Source organism: Scyliorhinus torazame, chromosome 6 (genome assembly GCF_047496885.1).
Source record: "Scyliorhinus torazame isolate Kashiwa2021f chromosome 6, sScyTor2.1, whole genome shotgun sequence".
In the NCBI taxonomy this organism is placed as follows: Eukaryota; Metazoa; Chordata; class Chondrichthyes; order Carcharhiniformes; family Scyliorhinidae; genus Scyliorhinus; species Scyliorhinus torazame.
This window is the reverse complement of record NC_092712.1, coordinates 49,475,366-49,497,072: the sequence shown is the minus strand read 5'-3', so window position 1 is coordinate 49,497,072 and position 21,707 is coordinate 49,475,366. Positions and strand designations below refer to the sequence as shown.

Sequence of the window (21,707 nt, the reverse complement as noted above, 5' to 3'; positions counted from 1 at the left end):
GCGCCTTAAACTTGGGGCTCAATTCTTATAGTCCACAGGGGCTTCCCGCCTTTCGGGGCGGACCCTGTACCTGGTCCCAAGTGATTGGACTTTGTCCCAATCGCTTGGTTCGATTTTCTCCAATGCTGGAGCGATTCCCTGATCGATGGGCGGCCTTGAGGTGGTCGTTCACCTCCTTTTGTGTAGGCTTCTGCTGGCGCCGAAGAGTCTGGTTTTGCTTTATGTATCTAAATGTTGCTTATTGTTCCCAGGGATTGCTCATTAGTATGCAGGTGGCTGGTGTTTTGTTATGCTGATGGTTGCTGGTATCGATCTTGTCTGGCCTTTCCAGAGGTAAATACACAGTCAACCTGCAGCTGCTCGTTTTTGTCCTGTTGGCTGACTTTCCCATCAGCCTTTGCCGTTCGCCATTTTGAATCGGGAGTTGGCCATTTTAAGTGGCTACAAAGGTACCCGAGACTTTGAGATTCATCCACTTTGCCTCAGAGACTTTGAGTGAGATTCATCCACTTTGCTTCAGAGACCTTGGGCGAGTGTCATTTGGCACTGGTACCCACAAACAGGAACCAGATGGTATGGCTTTCCTGGGGGATTCCCAGTGGATGAGACGCCCCTAGCTGCAAGTCCTTTGGGAAGGGTGAAGACTGCCAAGCTGGCAATTTCTGTGTGAATGCACAATCAGGCCGATGGGTGCCCTGCTTGCGTGTGTGGTTGGGCGGAGATCCTCCACAGTACTTTCGGGTTGGGGGATGAGGTCAGGATCGCTTTGAGGGACTCTGAGATCGGGAAGCCATTTAAAAAGCTCCCCACTGTACAAAACAGGGCAATGTATGGCCTCGACTGCGCGTTCCCCATTTAGGCCCGCTGGCTTTGGGACTTAATTTCTTTTGGGGAGAACCACACCCATTGTAACATGGGTGCCAATCATTATTCTGTAGTCCACTCTGGTGACCAATATTTATGTTTGAGTCCTGACATTACATGTTACTCTGTGCTAACTAACTGCCTGCACAGACGGGACGAAAGAAGGGAAAGGTGCATTTACAGAATGCCTTTCGCAACCTCACATCTAAAGTTCTTTACAATGAAGTACTCTCAGTATATTGGCACTCTTCTGCTGTAGAAAATGTGGCAGCAAATTTGTAATGAAAAACAATTAGTGCACAACAAGGTTTCACAAACAACAATGTGATCATAGGGCAGATGCATTTAAGTACCTCCAGGAACGGAATTTTGTCCGTAGGACACCATCGACATTCCCAGTGGCGCTACCATCCACTTTTTTGGAGTGGATTCTTTTCTGCGAAGGGTCAGATGAAGGCAGCATGTTTGGGATATTTGGACGGTTCTTGGGGTTGGAGCAGGCCCCAATGGAAGAGGTGAAGGCCAGGTTGGAGGAGGAGTTGGGACCCATTTGGAGGAGGAGGTGGGTCGTGAGTCCCTCCGCAGGGTGAATGCCAGGTTGAGTTTGATTCAGCTCATGGTGGTGTTCAGGGTACACCTCACCAAAGCCCGAATGAGTCAAATTTTTGAGGATGTTCAGGATAGGTGTGAGCGGTGTTCGAGAGGGCCCGCGAATCACACGCACATGTTCTGGTCCTGTCCCAAATTGGTGGGTTTTTGGGTGTCTTTCTTTCGCACCACATTGGCAATCCTAAATGTTGATTTAGAGTCCTGTCTGTCAGTGGCTATATATGGGGTCTCAGATCGGTCAGAACTGAGGACGTTCACAGGGGCAGATGCTCTGGCATTCGCTGTGTTGACTGCTCAGAGGTGAATTCTGTTGAGCTGAAGATAGGTGATGCCACCTGGTGCCTCCACATGGCTAGGTGGCTTGATGGAGTTTCTATACCTTGAGAAGATCAAATTTACAGTGTGGGGCTTGATTGAAGGGCTGTACTGTAGATGACGGCCTTTCATTTTGGCACATTAAGGAATTGGTCATTGTTAGTGGGGGGGTGGGTTTGGCGGGAGGGGGGATTGTTTGTTTGGGTTGTATTTCTGTTTTGGGGGAGTTACTGCTGTTGATTGTAATTTTTAATGTTGACGTTGGCATTGTTTTAGTTGTATATTTTGATATAAAAAGTTAAAAGTTCAATAAAAATATTTTCAAAAAAACACAAACGGCAGAATTCTCCAGCAGTGCTCGCCAGGCGACCGGAAATGACTGCCCGAGGTCAATGGACCTTTACATGGTCCACATCCCGGCCATGGCGATCTTGCGGCGGGCACGGCCGATGAATCCAGCCCAATGTGATGGTGATTTGAGAATCTATTTTAGTGATGTCGGTTGAGGGGTCAATACTGACCAGGGAGAATCCTCATACGCACTGGTCTTCATGAAAGAATATCAAACAATCTTTAACCTCCACTTGATAAGAGAAGACATTAATCTCTCACCTGAAAGATAGCATTTCCCACACTGCTGCACTCCCTTCATTTTGCATTGAAATGTCACCTTAGGGTTTGTGCTCTAATAATAATAATAATCTTTATTGTCACAAGTAGGTTTACATAAACACTGCAATGAAGTTACTGTGAAAAGCCCCTAGTTGCCACGTTCTGGTGCCTGTTGGGGTACACAGAAGGAGAATTAGGAATGTCCAGTTCAACTAACAGAACGTCTTTCGGGACCTGTGGGAGGAAACCTGAGCATCCGGAGGAAATTCACGCAGACACAGGGAGAACATGAGACTCCGCACAGACAGTGGCCCAAGCTGGGAATCAAACCTGGGACCCTGGCGCTGTGAAGCAACAGTGCTAACCACTGTGCTACCGTGCCTAGTCGTTGGAGTAGGACGTGAACCCATAATTCACTGACTCAGCTGTCCACTGTGCCACGGCCGACGTTTTGGCCAATGTCTCGGAACAGAATTCCTGATGGTATTGTTCATCTCCCCAAGTCGGGGAATCTTCGAGAAAATGTAGACCCTTCCCATCCCAGCACTACTTTTGCCAGATGCGATAAAGCAACTTCGCCAAGGACATCAAACTGAAACATGAACTTCACAGATGATGCCAGAGCTGCCGAGCATTCCCAGCAGTTTTGGTTTTTATTTTAGATTTCCAGCATCGGCAGAATTTAGTACCTGCAACCTAACACTGACTGGAAATTGAACCTGGGCATTTCTTCCTATCTTTACCTCAGCTCGGTTAAGCTCGCGGGCTGATGGGGGAAGTCACGAGTTTATCTTGAGAATGACGAAAAATTAATTTCTTGCAACGTCAATGAGATGCACAAGGTCATCAAAATTGTCGGTGTTTAAATTGCCTGAAAAGTGCACAATTGTGCCCTTGTCACTTATATATTTTACTTAGCTGCATGATGACATCATCACCAAATTCCAAACAAAAGCAGTAAAATAGGGGGAGAATGCAAAGGCTAAATACTCGGTTTAAAATGAAGCCATTAAGGAGGTAAATTTAGATGGTTTTCAAATATAGAATTTTATGATGTTGCTAATGGACCCTCGCTGCTGTTATAAATAATTGAAATGCACAAAGGGAAGGTACTCACTCTTATTTCTTTATATTATATGTCAGTGAGAATTTTATCCGGGACCTCTGAATGATTTATTGCTAAAAGAGAAAATATTTTGTGAACGCATCCAAATGACTGACTAGAATTTGTTTAATGCTCTCGGATCAGGAATCAGAGGCGATGGATACACAGTAGGCTCTCACTCTAATCCGATGATAATTCCATGCATTGTGACTCTTTTAAAATAATAGTGACTGTGCAACCAACGCAGGAATCAGAGACTCAAAGGAATAACATAATCTTTAACTTTTTCAGGCATTCCAAAGAAACCAATATTGGCACAGTTTTTGGTATCTTTTTATCCCACCGAGTTGATGACCCTCCAGCAGCAGTTGATGCATGTCTACGGTGTGTGTCCCTGGGAACAGCCCTGAGAGCACAGGATCCAGTATCACAGAGCTGCTCGGGACGAACCTCGACAAATACCACCGCATCTCTCTCCAGACCTTCCTTGCAAAGGCACGTTCCACAAGGAGGTGAGCAACTGTCTCTGTTTGTTTCCCCCCTTAAATCGTGACCTTTATGTTTCGGGTCGATGAACTTCCATCAGAAATGTGAAAAGTTGAGAGATTTAATAGATTTTGAGCAAATGGTGGGTGGGACAAGGACAAAAGAAGATCTGTGATAGGGTGGCAGACAAGAGCGACTGAATGACAGAAGAGTTTCTCTTACAGGCCTAAGGGAAGGGAAATGGGATTGCTCACAATGTGGGGTCCTCTGGACCAGGGTCACATTGTGATCCAAAAAGACGAGGTGTTGGGTGTCTTAAAAAATATTAAGGTAGATAAGTCCCCAGGGCCTGATGGGATCTACCCCAGAATACTGAAGGAGGCTGGAGAGGAAATTGCTGAGGCCTTGACAGAAATCTTTGGATCCTCACTGTCTTCAGGGGATGTCCCGGAGGACTGGCGAATAGCCAATGTTGTTCCTCTGTTTAAGAAGGGTAGCAAGGATAATCCCGGGAACTACAGGCCGGTGAGCCTTACTTCAGTGGTAGGGAAATTACTGGAGAGAATTCTTCGAGACAGGATCTACTCCCATTTGGAAGCAAATGGACGTATTAGTGAGAGGCAGCACGGTTTTGTGAAGGGGAGGTCGTGTCTCACTAACTTGATAGAGTTTTTCGAGGAGGTCACTAAGATGATTGATGCAGGTAGGGCAGTAGATGTTGTCTATATGGACTTCAGTAAGGCCTTTGACAAGGTCCCTCATGGTAGACTAGTACAAAAGGTGAAGTCACACGGGATCAGGGGTGAACTGGCAAGGTGGATACAGAACTGGCTAGGCCATAGAAGGCAGAGGGTAGCAATGGAGGGATGCTTTTCTAATTGGAGGGCTGTGACCAGTGGTGTTCCACAGGGATCAGTGCATGGACCTTTGCTCTTTGTAGTATATATAAATGATTTGGAGGAAAATGTAACTGGTCTGATTAGTAAGTTTGCAGACGACACAAAGGTTGGTGGAATTGCGGATAGCGATGAGGACTGTCTGAGGATACAGCAGGATTTAGATTGTCTGGAGACTTGGGCGGAGAGATGGCAGATGGAGTTTAATCCGGACAAATGTGAGGTAATGCATTTTGGAAGGGCTAATGCAGGTAGGGAATATACAGTGAATGGTAGAACCCTCAAGAGTATTGAAAGTCAAAGAGATCTAGGAGTACAGGTCCACAGGTCATTGAAAGGGGCAACACAGGTGGAGAAGGTAGTCAAGAAGGCATACGGCATGCTTGCCTTCATTGGCCGGGGCATTGAGTATAAGAATTGGCAAGTCATGTTGCAGCTGTATAGAACCTTAGTTAGGCCACACTTGGAGTATAGTGTTCAATTCTGGTCGCCACACTTTAGAGAGGGTGCAGAAGAGATTTACCAGAATGTTGCCTGGTATGGAGGGCATAAGCTATGAGGAGCGATTGAATAAACTCGGTTTGTTCTCACTGGAACGAAGGAGGTTGAGGGGCGACCTGATAGAGGTATACAAAATTATGAGGGGCATAGACAGAGTGGATAGTCAGAGGCTTTTCCCCAGGGTAGAGGGGTCAATTACTAGGGGGCATAGGTTTAAGGTGAGAGGGGCAAGGTTTAGAGTAGATGTACGAGGCAAGTTTTTTACGCAGAGGGTAGTGGGTGCCTGGAACTCACTACCGGAGGAGGTAGTGGAAGCAGGGACTATAGGGACATTCAAGGGGCATCTTGACAAATATATGAATAGGATGGGAATAGAAGGATACAGGGGCAGCACGGTAGCCTTGTGGATAGCACAATTGCTTCACAGCTCCAGGGTCCCAGGTTCGATTCTGGCTTGGGTCACTGTCTGTGCGGAGTCTGCACATCCTCCCCGTGTGTGCGTGGGTTTCCTCCGGGTGCTCCGGTTTCCTCCCACAGTCCAAAGATGTGCGGGTTAGGTTGATTGGCCATGATAAATTGCCCTTAGTGTCCAAAATTGCCCGTGGGGTCACTGGGTTATGGGGATAGGGTGGCGGTGTTGACCTTGGGTAGGGTGCTCTTTCCAAGAGCCGGTGCAGACTCGATGGGCCGAATGGCCTCCTTCTGCACTGTAAAATTCTATGATACGGACCCAGGAAGTGTAGAAGATTGTAGTTTAGTCGGGCAGTATGGTCGGCACGGGCTTGGAGGGCCGAAGGGCCTGTTCCTGTGCTGTACATTTCTTTGTTCTTTGTTCTTTGTTCTTTCTAGATGGTAGCGGTCGTGGGTTTGGAAGGTGCTGTCTCAGGAATCTTGGTGAGTTCCTGCACTGAATCTTGTAGTTGGTACTCATGGCTGCCACTGTTCATCGGTGGTGCAGGGATTGGAAGGGGTGCCAATCAAGCGGGCTGCTTTGCCCTGGATCGTGGTGAGCTTCTCGTGTGTTGTTGGAAGATGTAGAGTATTCCATCACACCCCTGACTTGTGCCTTGTATTTGGTGGGCAGGTTTTGGGGAGTCAGGAGGTGGGTTACCTGTTGCGTAATTCCCAGCCTCCGACCTGCTCTTGTAGCCACAGTACTTATGTGGCTAGTTCAGTTCAGTTTCTGATCAATGATAACCCCCAGGTTGTTGATAGTGGGGGATTAAGTGATGATAATGCCGCTGAATGTCAATATGGACCCTTCATGGAAGTCACAAATACTTTACATTATAAGAGATACACACTGCCATTTATTTATGAAAGATGGACAGCCACCAAAATAACAAACCCAATTTATTTGGTGCACATCAGACTACATTCGGTGCCACTGTCTAAGTGGGATTTGGATCCACTTGCAGGCTGAGAGACAAGAGTGTCCCCACCCAGCCAAGCCAGGCACATGTTGGAAGACTATTGGAGACATGGACAGAATACTGCAAAGGTTTACTTGAAGGAAAGAGAATCATGGTGTGGAGGAGGGATCAAAAAATTGGGATTTCTTTTCATCAGAGCAGACAAGGTTAAGGGAGAACCACCTGAAGCTTTCAAACTATCTTCAACCTCGAGATGGCAAAGATTGAATATTCCTGCCCATTCGTAACAAAGGGATAAAGTGACCTGCAAAACTAAAGAGGAGCTGGACAATGCATTTTATTTTACAGAAGGTTATTAGAGCGGGAAATTCTTAACTACAGTAGGCATTGAAGCAGACACTATTTTAACATTTAAATGAGGAAGGGATAGTAAAATGAATAAAAAGAGGAGATCGGGAAATGACATGGAAATTGGATTGAAGTACACATCTCCTATTCAACAGTCTGTAGCGCTGGTACAGATATGCAAAGATGAATGACTTTCTTCTGTACCCTATATTGCATGATCTCATGTACCTGTAATAATTTCACTCCCCCCAACTGCATCTCGACAAAAAGTTTTTATAGAGCTGATTCTTAACAAATCTCCAGCGAGAAACAGATGGTCGACGACAGTGAATGGATTTGATAATGCCCGTCGACAACAGGTTTTTTACTTTATCTCGCTGCTCATCCAGGGGCAAAATGTCCTTGGAAAACTTCTGCATTAGAGAACTCCATAAACATTGCAACAAATGTTAAATGAAGCCTCTTCCTTTTACTCCTTTTATTTGCATTTCAAATTGAATAACCAAGCATTTTATGTTACCACTCACTGCCAATTTTGAAGCTACTGCTGACATAAAACTAATTATGTGTTATGAAAATCTGCAAGAAACAGTAATTCAAAACCAAGATGGAATGCTTTGATAAAGCACAATGCAATTGAGAGCTTTCATGAGAAGGGGTTGGTTTGTGTTTAATGTATCAAAGTGCTTCAGCCTGCCAGGCATCTATTGTTCTGTGGCCCCATGTAAACATAGGCAAGTGTCCCAAAATAGTCATTGGGGACTAAATGGATGCTGTCGCTATGGCAAAGTTGCTGCATTTCTAAAGACAGGAGCTTCTATATGATGCTATTGAATTTGTCACTTCAGGTTCATTATTTTCTATTTTAGTTGAATTGAAAACCTGAATAAACTATTTGTGTAAAAGTGTAACAGGTACAGGAGTTAGAACATAGAACATAGAACATTACAGCGCAGTACAGGCCCTTCGGCCCTCGATGTTGTGCCGATCTGTGAAACCACTCTAAAGCCCATCTACACTATTCCCTTATCGTCCATATGTCTATCCAATGACCATTTGAATTGTTGGCGAGTCCACTAATGTTGCAGGCAGGGCATTCCACGCCCTTACAACTCTCTGAGTAAAGAACCTACCTCTGACATCTGTCTTATATCTATCTCCCCTCAATTTAAAGCTATGTCCCCTCGTGCTAGACATCACCATCCGAGGAAAAAGGCTCTCACTGTCCACCCTATCCAATCCTCTGCTCATCTTGTATGCCTCAATTAAGTCACCTCTTAACCTTCTTCTCTCTAATGAAAACAGCCTCGAGTCCCTCAGCCTTTCCTCATAAGATCTTCCCTCCATACCAGGCAGCATTCTGGTAAATCTCCTCTGCACCCTTTCCAATGCTTCCACATCCTTCCTATAATGCGGCGACCAGATTTGCACGCAATACTCCAAATGCGGCCGCACCAGAGTTTTGTACAGCTGTAACATGGCCTCATGGCTCCGAAACTCAATCCCTCTACCAATAAAAACTAACACCGTACGCCTTCTTAACAACCCTCTCAACCTGGGTGGCAACGTTCAGGGATCTATGTACATGGACACCGAGATCTCTCTGCTCATCCACACTGCCAAGAATCTTACCATTAGCCCAGTACTCTTGTCTTCCTGTTATTCCTTCCAAAATGAATCACCTCACACTTTTCTGCATTAAACTCCATTTGCCACCTCTCAGTCCAGCGCTGCAGCTTATCTATGTCCCTCTGTTACTTGTAACATCCTTCCGCACTGTCCACAACGCCACCGACTTTAGTGTCATCTGCAAATTTACTCACCCATCCTTCTACGCCCTCCTCCAGGTCATTTATAAAAATGACAAACAGCAGTGGCCCCGAAACAGATCCTTGTGGCACACCACTAGTAACTGGACTCCAGTCTGAACATTTCCCATCAACCACCACCCTTTGTCTTCTTCCAGCTAGCCAATTTCTGATCCAATCTTCCAGCTAGCCAATTTCTGATCCAATCTTCCAGCTAGCCAATTTCTGAACTTGCATTTCAGTGCAATTTTAATTTCAGAAAGAAACACAGACAGATGTGTGCACAATTTGCCTGTAAAGTTAAAATGAGTTGCTGCCTCCATTAAAAGGACAACAAAACTTTAGATTAATACTGACACAGTGCAATTGTAACCAGGCATTATCAGCCATGGCACACAAACGTATTCAAACAAGCCATTGCTAAATCTCTGGAGTAAGTAACCCCTGAGATTAGAGTGATCCAGATTGAAAAAAAGACACAGCATGCTTCAGAAGAGGGTGCCGTAAACTCTGAAGTATTGCCCCCTGGCTCCCCACTCCTTTTTCCGACATGATGCTCCAAACCATCACATGTCTCTCCGCCACAGTTCTCAGAAAGCTTTCAACATTGCTCCATATTGCTTTCACCCTCGTATCTTGAGTCATCCACATAGTTTTTTTCATTGCGAAGAGTCTCAGGCATTTTGTTACCTTAAATGTTTTCTATAAATGCAATGTGGCGGTGGATCAAGCACAGTGATGCTCACGATGGATTTGTTCTGTGAGACAATGACAAGGTCCACTTGCTTAGTGCGATCTGCCATGTGTTTTTATTACCACTCCAATTGGGGTGTTGATTTGTGCCGATGCACAGTTTCACAAATTCCATCCTCTGTCCCCTACCTTGCCAATGTGCTTTGTTTGTCTTGGGTTGATTTTGGGTGGAGGTGGGGGAACGGAGGGAAAGCCTCTCTGTCAGGCTCCATCCTGTCGTTAATTAATGCCCACATGCAACTTCTCACACAGCTCGCTAGTCAACAATAAGAAGCGAGCGGCACGGTGGCACAGTGGTTAGCACTGCTGCCTCACAGTGCCAGGTATCCGGGTTCAATTCCGGCCTCAGGTGACTATCTGTGTAAAGTTCACACATTCTCCGCGTGTCTGCGTGGGTTCCCACCGGCTGCTCTGGTTTCCATCCACAGTCCAAAAATATGCAGGTTAGGTGCACTGACCATTGCCCCTGACTGTCCAAAGATGTGTAGGTTAGGTGGGGTTATGGGGATAGGGCGGGGGACTGGGCCTAGGTAGGGTGCTCTTTCAGAGGGTCGGCGTAGACGCGAGAGGCTGAATGGCCTCCTTCTGCGCTGTAGGAATTTTATGGTTCTACAGAAGCTGGCCCACATCCTCTGTTTCCTAGCTTTGTGGCAGCCTTATCAATCCCCTTGAGATCAGCTAATTCATCATAGGCTTGGCATTTAAGGTAGGACCTCTCCTGGTCATATGAGTCATGTGATAGAACCTCAGACACTCGAGGAATTGCATATTTGCTTTTTCCAAAATTTTAATTTTTTTAAAAAAGGAAGTTTACAATGATAGACACAGAGATAGCTGCAGCATAGGCAACAAATTAGTGTGACACCTATTTGGTACTAAAGCAGGACTGAATCCTTGCCTTGCCGCAAGCCCATCTGTTGCTCTTATTCTTGTTCTTCCATGGCTTTATGGTCATCGATTAACTGAGATTTGATTAATACACAGTGTCAGGTGGATTTGTGCAGCATGAGGAAACTTTGCAATTCCACAACATTAAACTATCTCCTGGATGTGACGTATCTACTTCATTCTATGAATGTCTTTGATCGCTCTAGTGCCACACTTGACACACTGTACCAGGACCCAGTGATGAAGTCGGTACCTGACATTGCAGTGCGATTATTTCTCCAGCCAAGCATATTTTCTTTCAAATAACAGAATGGATGCTCAATAAGTCTTCATCATGGTCTAAGTTTCTTGCCCATTTTTATCTTTACAGATAAGAATCCTAAATCTAGAAATATTGCTTCCAACAATAAAGACGGAACATTTATCATTTGTTAACATGAAATATGGGTTTCCATATTTTCTTTCATAGAATCCCTACAGCGCAGAAGGAGGTCATTCGGCCCATCAAGTCTGCACCTATGTTCTGAAAGAGAACTCCACCCAAGCCCACTTCCCCGCCCTATCCCAATGACCCCTTAACCGAGCCAATGCACCTCTGGACACTAAGCGGCAATTTTAGAATGGCCAATCCACCTAACCTGCACATCTTTGGACTGTGGGAGGAAACCGAAGCACCCGGAGGGAACCCACCCAGACACGGGGAGAAAGTACAAACTCCATACAGACAGTCACCCAAGGCCAGAATTGAACCCGGGCCCCTGGTGCTGTGAGGCAGCAGTGCTAACCACTATATCACCGAGGCGCCTTTCCTTAGGACAGCGAGAATTTGGGGTGGCACAGTGGTTAGCACTGCTGTCACAGCGCCGAGGACCGGGGTTCGATCATGGCCCCCCCAACCCCACTCCCACCCCGCCCGGGACAATGTCCATGTGGAGTTTGCACATTCTCCCCGTGTCTGTGTGGGTCTCACCCCCACAACCCAAAGATGTGCAGGTTAGGTGAATTGGCCACACTAAATTGCCCCTTAATTGGAAAAACATAATTGGGTACTTTAAATGGTTTTAAAAAGGATAGCGAGAATTAGAGATCCCAGAAAATAGAATGAACCTTAAACTGACTATGTGATGGAATAGCTCAATACACGTGAATGTAATCCATCATTAATTAGTTACTAGTAACCAAGGTCACGACTGAATTGTTTTCATGCAATCAAAATAAATCTAAAGTTGACTTTTGAATTCATGCAGTAGCAGTACTCAGCACTTGGTCTTACTATTCTTCAGTCATTTATCATGAGTAGAAAGACAGCATATCAGGCTACTGAGTCTATTTACATGGTATTAGTTGATAGTGTTGCATGTAACATTGATAAGGAAGAAAGAGAGTACAAACCGATGATGGATGAATCAGATAGTATCCGTACGGCACATTGAACCACTGCAAAATGATTTAAAATCAATTAACACTTTTTTCCACATAATTGTTTGTGTTTTCATGAGTTGCCTCATCTACAAAGTCACCTCCACCAAAGGTGTGACAAATTCACGTCAGAAGAGCAATAAGTTTGATTGGGACTCAGGCATATTGGATCCTTAATCTTGCGTCGAAGGTTCTAGAATGGGCTGTTGGCATAGGGAGAGATGAGGCCAGGCACAATAAGACCGTAGGATGTAGCTGCAAAAGTAGGCCATTCGGCCCATCGTATCTGCTCCACCATTCAATGAGTTTGTGACTGATCTGAAATTCCCAACTCTATTTGTCTGCCTTTTCCTCGCAACCCACGATTCCCTTCCTAAATGATAATCTGTCTATCTCAGCCATGAACACACTTAACGATGCAGCCTTCTTCAGTAAAGACTCCCACAGGTTCACTTTTCCAGATTCCAGTTTTCTCTCCTGTTATGTTTTTTGTTGCTGCAAAGAGAAAAGGTATGGCAGTGCCCACACTCTTGGTTCTTGTAAATCACGATGAGAGGTCTATTAAGGGCGTTGCTTGTACAATGAAGGTGGTGATCTGCTCAAAGCCTGCGCAAACACTCTGCCGGCGTTACTACAGATCACGTGATGCAGAATCAGCACAAATGTATGGACAGCACGATAGCACAAGTGGATACACTGTGGCTTCACTGCGCCAAGGTCCCAGGTTCAATTCCCTGCTGGGTCACTGTATGTGCGGAGTCTGCACGTTATCTGCGTGGGTTTCCTCCGGGTGCTCTGGTTTCCTCCCACAGTCCAGGTTAGGTGGATTAGCCAAGATAAATTGCCCTTAGTGTCCAAAAATGTTTAGGAGGGGTTATGGGGATAGGGTGGAAGTGAGGGCTTAAGTGGGTCGGTGCAGACTCGATGGGCCGAATGGCCTCCTTCTGCACTGTATGTTTTATGTTCTATGCACCCCAGATAGGTAACAAATTGCCTTCCCTAAATCATGCTGAACCTGCAAGCCAACTTTTTGTGATTTCTGCACAAGGATCACCAAGTCCCCACTGTGCAGCAGCTTTCTGCAGATTTCTCCATTGAAATTATATTCAGCTAATTTATTCTTCCTACTAAAGTGCATAACTTCACATTTGTCTACATTATATTCCATCTGCCAAGCCTACTCACTTAACCTGTCTCTATCCCTCTACAGACTCCTTGTGTCGTCCTCGCCACTTGCCTTCTCCTCTATTTTTGTGTAACCTGCAAACTTGGAAATAGTGCATTCACTTCCCTCATCCAAGTTACCAATATATATTGACCGGAATAGTCCGGGTGTCGGGATTCACTTTTCCCACTGCCAGTGCACCCCCGCCAGTGGGTTTCGTGGCGGCGTGGGGTTGCTTCAGTGGGAAATTGCATTGACAAGTGGCGGGAAGACAGAATCCTGCTGCCAGCGATAGGCGCGCCGCCATGAAACACGCGGCTGGGGAACCGGAGAATTCAGCCCCTTCGAAACAATTGCGGCCCTGATCCTTGTGGCACTCTGCTAGTTACAGAATGCCATCCCAGAAATGTCCTTCTTTTTCCAACTCTCGGGGCGAGATTCTCCACTCCCACGCCGGTTGGGAGAATCGCCTGGGCCGGCAAAATTTCCCGGGACGCCGGTCCGACGCCCTCCCGCGATTCTCCCAAGCGGCGGGAACGGCCCGGTCGAGTTCCGCGGGCCGCAGGCTGGACAATCGCCGGAGACACCCAAAATGGTGATTCTCCGGCACCCCCGCTATTCTCAGGCCCGGATGGGCCGAGCGGCCAGGCCAAAACGGCGGGTTCCCCCCAGCGCCGTCCACACCTGGTCGCTGCCGTCAGGAACAGCGCGCGAACGCTGGGGGGTGGCCTGCAGGGGGGGGGGGTGCGAGGGGGGATCCTGCACCAGGGGGTACCTCAAATGTGGGGACCTCCTTCCTTCTGCGGCCCTGCAAGATCCATCCGCCATCTTCTTGCGGGGCGGACTTAGAGAGGACGGCAACCACGCATGCGCGGGTTAGTGCCGGCCTACCCGCGCATGCGCGGATGACGCCAGTTATGTGGCGCCAGCCGCGTCATCTATGCAGCGCCGCCTTTATGCGGGCGACAAGGCCTGGCGCGTGTAGATGACGCGGCCCCGATCCTAGCCCATTGTCAGGGCCTGAATCGGTCGGGATCGGGGCCGTTTCGCGCTGCCGTGAACCTCAACGGCGTTCACGACGGCGCGGCCACTTCGGCGCGGGAGTGGAGAATCCCGCCCTCTGTCTTCTGTCAGCTAGCCAATCCTTTATCCATGCTAATATACTACCCCAGCACCATGGGCTCATATCTTAAGTAGCCTTTTATGCAGTACCTTATCTTTTTGGAAATCCAAGTATATTACATCGACTGTTCCCCTTTATCTATCCTGCTCGTTACCACCTCAAAGAATTTTAATAAACATGTCAGGCGCGATTTCCCCTTCATGAAGCCATGCTGCCTCTGCTCAATTATATTATTTATTTCTCAATGCTCTGCTATTACATCCTTTATACTGGACTCTATCGTTTTCTAAAAGTCTTTGATACCAGAGTTTCCTGCTTCTTCTCTGACTCTTGGGAGGAGCTGGCAAAGGTGAGACCTTGGGTGGGAATTTTCACTCCTCCTGTGATATGTGTTCAGGTGGCAGAGGAGGCTCACCTTTGATTGGCGGCAGCGGGATCTATTTTGCCTTGTTTGCCAGCTGTGCGTCCGGAAATACCGCCATGGGGCAGAGCGGGGGGGGGGGGGGCATTGCTATTTGCGGGGCCACAAGATCCCATTGGCAGGAAGGGCCTGAAAGCTGGGCCCCACAAGTATTCACTCACAGAATTGTAGTCGCCTGGCTCTCGTTATTGTCCAGGCTTGGAGTGTAGAAATTGAGGGATCTCCCTTAACTCGCCAAGACCTTGGTGGAGTCCTGAGCGGATAGGGGCCAGTTACTTCTGCCTGCAGAATTTCCATCCTCCCTCACCAACAACATGAGAGGCAATATTTACTGAAGAATGCAATTGTATTTTACACAATTGCACGATACTTACCAACTACATTCATTGTGAATTTGAGATGTGTAAAGAAAAGCTCCAGTGCTGTTGCTGGGTTTTGTTGCCCAAGCATAGCTGCTTCTACACAGTCCTAGCATTAAAGTTGAAATTATTCACTCACAAAAAACAGTTCCTTCAGCAGGTATCAGACGTGTGTTAATACATACTGAATGATACATTTTGCACAGTTGTGTACAGCGCATAGTGTGCATCTTGGACGCCTGTATCGTGCAGTGGGCTAGACAGTGGTCTTTTACCTTGAGGATCGTGGTTCAAAATCAGCACCAAGAATGCCACTCAGGTGACAAGGGCTCTCAGAACTGAAATGTACTTAATCTGTTAGGAAAATGAATATTGCCATTTAAAAAAAAAATGTTTGTTGATGGGTTATGGGCATTGCTGGCTAGGGCGGTATTTATCATAGAATCTCTACAGTGCAGTAGGAGTCTATTCAGCCTATCGAGTCTGCACCGAAAGAGCACCCCACCTAGGCTTGATCCCCCACTCTATCCCATAACCCCACCCAGAAGCAATTTAGTATGGCCAATCCACCTAACCTTCACATCTTTGGACTATGGGAGGAAACCGGAGCACCCGGAGAAAACCCACAAAGACACGGGAAGACTGCGCAAACTCCACTCAGACATCCCTAATTTCCCTTGAGAAGATGGTGGTGAGTTGCTCAGGATCCATTTGGTAAAGGAAGCGCGACAGTACTGATAGGAAGGCATTCCAGGATTTTGAACCAGCGACGGTAAAGGAATGGTGATATAGTTCTAAGTCATGATAGTGTGAGACTTGGAGGGGAACGTACATGTGGTTGTGTTCCCATGTGTCTGCTGCCCTGGTAATTCTGGGTGGTAGAGTTCACAGCTTTGAAACCTGCTGTTGAAGCAGCCTTGGTGAGTTGCTACACTGAATCTTGCAAATAGTGCTCACACTCCAATGAGCATCAGTGGCAGAATGCGTGAATATTTAAGGTAGTGGATGAGGTGACAACCCTTTGTCCTGGATGGTATTGAGCTTCTTGAGTGATGTTGCAGCTGCACTCATCCAGGTAACTGGAGTGTATTCCATCATTCTCCTGACTTATACCTTGCAGAGGGTGGACAGGTTTTATGCATCAGGATATGACTTACCCTCTGCAGAACTCCCAGCCCTTGCAGCCTTAGTTTTATATGGCTGGTCCAGTTCGTTTTTTTAAATAAATTTAGAGTACCCATTTCTTTTTTTTCAAATTAAGGTGAAATTTAGCGTGGCCAATTCACCTACCCTGATCACCTTTTTGGGTTGTGGGGGTGAGACCCATGCAGACATGGGGAGACTGTGCAAAGTCAACACGGAAAGTGACCCGGGGCCAGGATCGAACCGGGATACTCGGTGCCGTGAGGCAGCAGTGCTAACCACTGTGCTACCGTGCTGCCCAATCAGTTTGGTTTCTGATCAGCGGCAATCTTGGATTTTGATTGGTGGGGGATTCAGTGATGGTAATCCCATTGAATGTTAAGAGGAGATGCTTAGATTATTTCTTGTTGTGTCGGTCATTGCCTCCCTAATTTTGCACCTTTTCTCTCAAGGTGTAAGTAGCACAGAAAATGGAGAACTAGTGATGACTGACCCGTCAGAAGGGAGACATAACCAGTTTTTTATGGGATCTCGTCGGGTCTAAAATAGCATCTCAGCAACGAAGGTTTAATCAGTCTCCCATGGACTGTTAGTGACTGACCAGCCAAAATGAATAGGAACTGCTCTGGACTCATCTTTTGTTCCTGCACCTGTCCCATCACCACCGCCTTCTGTGGGTGGGAGTCTGACCCAGAAGTGCAGAGATCACAGACTCCTGTTGCTGTGCCTTTGAAAGACACCAGATAATGTGAACAAAGAACAAAGAACAAAGAAAAGTACAGCACAGGAATAGGCCCTTCGGCCTTCCAAGCCCGTGCCGACCATGCTGCCCGTCTAAACTAAAATCTTCTATACTTCCGGGGTCCGTATCTCTCTATTCCCATCCTATTCATGTATTTGTCAAGATGCCCCTTAAACGTCACTATCGTCCCTGCTTCCACCACCTCCTTCGGCAGCAAGTTCCGGGCACCCACTACCCTCTGTGTAAAAAACGTGCCTCGTACATCTCCTCTAAACCTTGCCCCTCGCACCTTAAACCTATGCCCCCTAGTAATTGACCCCTCTACCCTGGGAAAACGTCTCTGACTATCCACCCTGTCTATGCCCCTCATAGTTTTGTAGACCTCTATCAGGTCGCCCCTCAACCTCTGTTGTTCCAGTGGGAACAAACCGAGTTTATTCAACCTCTCCTCATAGCTAATGCCCTCCATACCAGGCAACATCCTGGTAAATCTCTTCTGCACCCTCTCTAAAGCCTCCACATCCTTCTGGTATGTGTGTAGCAGTCAATTGGGTGGGAAGCCTGCCAACTACATGCAGGAAAGATGTGCAGCCCACCCGATCAGCATTTGGACAGTGGGACAGAGGTCGGTCACAGTCGCCTATATAAACACATCCCTTCATGGGACCTGACAGCTGCACCGTAACTTGTACTTTTGAAACTGTCTCTGAAGAAGAATTTGAAATCCAGAAGGAGGTAAGAACTTGGTTTTAAATGATTATTGCACTGGTTTTGAAACAGTCAGGATCTTTCCAGAGAATAAATAACATTTGAATACAGCTGACCCATTCCTCTGATGAGTAGCGAGTGTTTAACTTCAGGATCAGCCATTAACTCTCTTTGTCTTTCCACAGATGGCCGAGGGAATGGAGCCAAGAGCAGAGCCCAAGACTAAGGGCAGCACCAGGGGTTTGATAATGATACCCTGCGAGTCCTCCTCAAGTCTGTAAGCGATAGGCAGGAGGTCCTCATGCCTGCTGATGAGAAGACCTCCAGCCACACAAAAGCAGTCTGGATGGAAGTTGCAGTGGTTATGAGCCATGGCGTCATTCAATGAACACAGTCACAGTGTCAACAAAGGCTAAATGATCTCTTAAGATATGCAAGAGTGAGTGTGTAACCAATCTGGAGTGGTTAGCTCTGCTGCCTCATAGCGTTAGGGTTCAGGGTTCGATCCCGGCCTTGGGCAACTGCCTGTGTGGAATCTGCACTTTCTCCCTGTGTCTGCGTGGGTTTCTTCCGGGTGCTCTGGTTTCCTCCCACAGTCCAAAGATGTGCAGGTTTGGTGGATTGGCCACGCTAAATTACCCCTTAGTGTCCAAACGTTACGTAGGATTGTGTGGATGCAGTGGGGTAGTGAGCCTAGGTGGGGTGCTCTTTCAGAGGGACGGTGCCAACTTGATGTGCCAAATGGCCTTCTTCTACACTGTATGGATTCTATGTTGGTCCATTATGGGATTGTCTTGGGTGTTGCCGAAGTGGGTAAGGCAACATGATGTATACATGGCAGCTGGGGTTATCGGGGTGTTGCGGAGACGTGGGCAACAGGGGCTGAGTCTCCAGTTGGTAAGGAGCACTGAGAAATGTTGGACGCTGACAAAGTGCATGTTGGCCACACATTTGAAGTCACAATTAGTCTGGGGAGGCTGTTGGAAACTGGGGAAGCTGGTGACAAGCATCGATGGTTTGTGACTCTGGAAGAATGGCGTCCCGATCTCTCGCTACAATGGAGAGTGAATTTCCACTTCCCGTTTGTACGATAATGTTGAAGCTGCTTCCGCTACCCTTTCAGATCATGACAATACATTGTGTCATGTGAGCGTACCTTTAAGAAATGGATGTGTAAGCAATGTACCTTTAATAAAACAGTGATGTCAGAGAGTGGGTGGAGCTGAGCTCAGTTCAGCCATTTTGTAGTTTCAGTTTTGAGGAAAAGAGCTTGGTGTGTGTCAGTGTTTTGCAGTGAGCTGGATTTGCTGGGATCTCTGCCATAAAGACTATCTCTGGATCATTTGGGTGATTTAAGTAAAGCCTTTAACTTGATGTGTTTCTGTTTAAAGGTGTTAAGTCTGGGATGTTGAAAGGAATAACTGAAGGATTATTTAGTGTTGTAATATTGACGGGGTTATCCTTGAAGTAAGGGGTGTTAAGAGATCCAATGTTTATTTAAAAGGTTAAGTTGAGTTCAAAGAATAAACATTGTTTTGAGTTTAAAAACCCATGTGTCCATAATTGTAATATCACACCTGGAGAACAAGTCGTATGCTCGGAAAACGCCTTGCCCATAACAATTGGGGGCTCGAGGGGTATAAAAGTCTATCTATTGGATTGGCTTTTGTGAACTTAAAGACAGTGAAGGATTGTTGCTTTTCTGGTGTGGTATTTTAGTTTAATTGGGGAGAGTGTTGTGAACAATGGCTCCTTCAGAGGCTCAGAAGTTTTTGGGGGTGGACACGATAACACGTGATACCTTACTTTCAGAGAGTAAAAACAGACTGTTGGGTCTGGCACAAACATTGCAGTTAACATTACCTGACAAAATGCGAAAAGGTGAGGTAATTTTGGCGGTGGTTAAGCTTTTAAATTTTTTTTAAAAATACATTTGGAGTACCCAATTCATTTTTTTACAATTAGGGGGCAATTTAGCATGTTCAATCCACCTACCCTGCACATCTTTGGATTGTGGGGGCGAAACCCACGCAGACACGGGGAGAATGTGCAAACTCCACACGGACAGTGACCCAGAGCCGGGATCGAACCTGGGACCTCGGCGCCGTGAGACAGCAGAGCTAACCCACTGCGCCACCGTGCTGCCCTTAAGCTTTTAAAGTTGCCTGAGATAGAGTTTGACTCATTGGAAATGGCAAAAAATCAGTTGCATATTAAACAAATGGAACATGAGAAAGAATTAAAGTGGCTGGAATACGAGAGTGAGAGAGAGGAAAAAGAGAGAGAAAGAGAGAGAGAGGAAAAAGAAAAGGAGAGAGAAGAAAGGAGAAAAGAAAGAAATACCCTAACAGAACAAAAAGAAAAAGAAATGGAGATACAGATCAGGGAAAAAGATAAAGAGAGGGAGCTTGAACTTCAGAAAATGGCCATGAAACATGAAGGTCAGTTAAAATTGGCAGACGTAAAGGGAAACGTACAGTTGGAGGATAGTGATGAGGATAGTGAGAAAGAGCGTCATCGCCGAAGGCTTGGTGGGAATCTATTTAAATATGTCCAAGCATTGCCAAGGTTTGACAAGAAGGAAGTGGATGCCTTTTTCATTTCATTTGAGAAGGTAGCTAAACAAATGAAATGGCCACAGGACATGTGGGTGTCACTGATTCAAACAAAGCTGGTAGGTAGAGCTAGTGAAGTGTTTGCATCACTCCCGGAGGAGGTATCTGGAACGTATGAGGAGGTGAAGAAATCCATCTTAAGTGCATATGAGTAGTGCCTGAAGCTTACAGACAAAAGTTAAGAAATTTAAGAAAGTATTTGGTCAAACATACATGGAGTTTGAAAGGCTCAAACAGAGTAATTTTGATAGGTGGATAAGGGCTTTGAAAATAGATCAAACGTATGAAGCTCTCAGAGAAATTATACTTTTGGAGGAGTTTAAAAATTCAATTCCTGATGTAGTGAGAACTCATGTGGAAGAACAGAGGGTTAAAACTGGGAGATTGGATTGGATTGGATTGGATTTGTTTATTGTCACGTGTACCGAGGTACAGTGAAAAGTATTTTTTTGTGAGCAGCTCAACAGATCATTAAGTACATGAGAAGAAAAGGGAATAAAAGAAAATACATAATAGGGCAACACAACATATACAATGTAACTACATAAGCACTGGCATCGGATGAAGCATACAGGGTGTAGTGTTAATGAGGTCAGTCCATAAGAGGGTCATTTAGGAGTCTGGTGGCAGTGGGGAAGAAACTGTTTTTGAGTCTGTTCGTGCGTATTTTCAGACTTCTGTATCTCCTGCCCGATGGACGAAGTTGGAATAGTGAGTAAGCTGGGTGGGAGGGATTTTTGATTATGTTGCCCGCTTTCCCCAGGCAGCGGGAGGTGTAGATGGAGTCAATGGATGGGAGGCAGGTTCGTGTGATGGACTGGGCGGTGTTCACGACTCTTTGAAGTTTCTTACAGTCCTGGGCCGAGCAGTTGCCATACCAGGCTGTGATGCAGTCCGATAGTATGCTTTCTATGGTGCATCTGTAAAAGTTGGTCAGGGTTAATGTGGACATGCCGAATTTCCTTAGTTTCCTGAGGAAGTATAGGCGCTGTTGTGATTAGCAGCAGAAATGGCAGATGATTATGAATTAGTTCATAAATCAAAGATTGGTTTCCAACATCAGTTTCATCGGGTGAGTGATAGAAACTGCGGACATGAGAAATACTCAAGGTCTAAAGGTAAAGGTGATCTGATGGGAGACAATAAAGAGAGTGTACCTCAGATTAAAAAGAAATCCAGGAGGGTGGAAAAGAGATGAAAAGTTTCAAATGTTTTCACTGTAATAAACTAGGCCATGTAAAGTCACAGTGTTGGAGGTTGAAGAAAAGCACTGGAAAGGCTGATGTGGTAACACAGGATAAGACAGTGGGATTGGTTAGAGTGGTAAAGGAAAGCCCAAGGGGAACGAACAAGGTGCAAACGATTGTACAGCCTGTTCAAGAAGTAATTGTTAAGAAGGTGCCAGATGTCTTTAAAGAATTTACTTCTGTGGGTAAAGTTTACTCATGTGTATC

General features: G+C 46.2%; 1 protein-coding gene and 1 long non-coding RNA gene across 3 annotated transcripts in view; one reads left to right on the top strand and one right to left on the bottom strand.

The window, feature by feature from the left end:
• Positions 1-21,707, bottom strand: part of dpp6a (dipeptidyl-peptidase 6a) — a 1,922,242-nt gene that overhangs the window by 1,383,101 nt on the left and 517,434 nt on the right. The window lies entirely within an intron of this gene.
• Positions 3,826-18,338, top strand: LOC140425702 (uncharacterized). Its single transcript, XR_011947932.1, has 3 exons — positions 3,826-4,017; positions 6,238-6,282; positions 17,824-18,338. It is a non-coding gene; the product is annotated as an uncharacterized lncRNA (long non-coding RNA).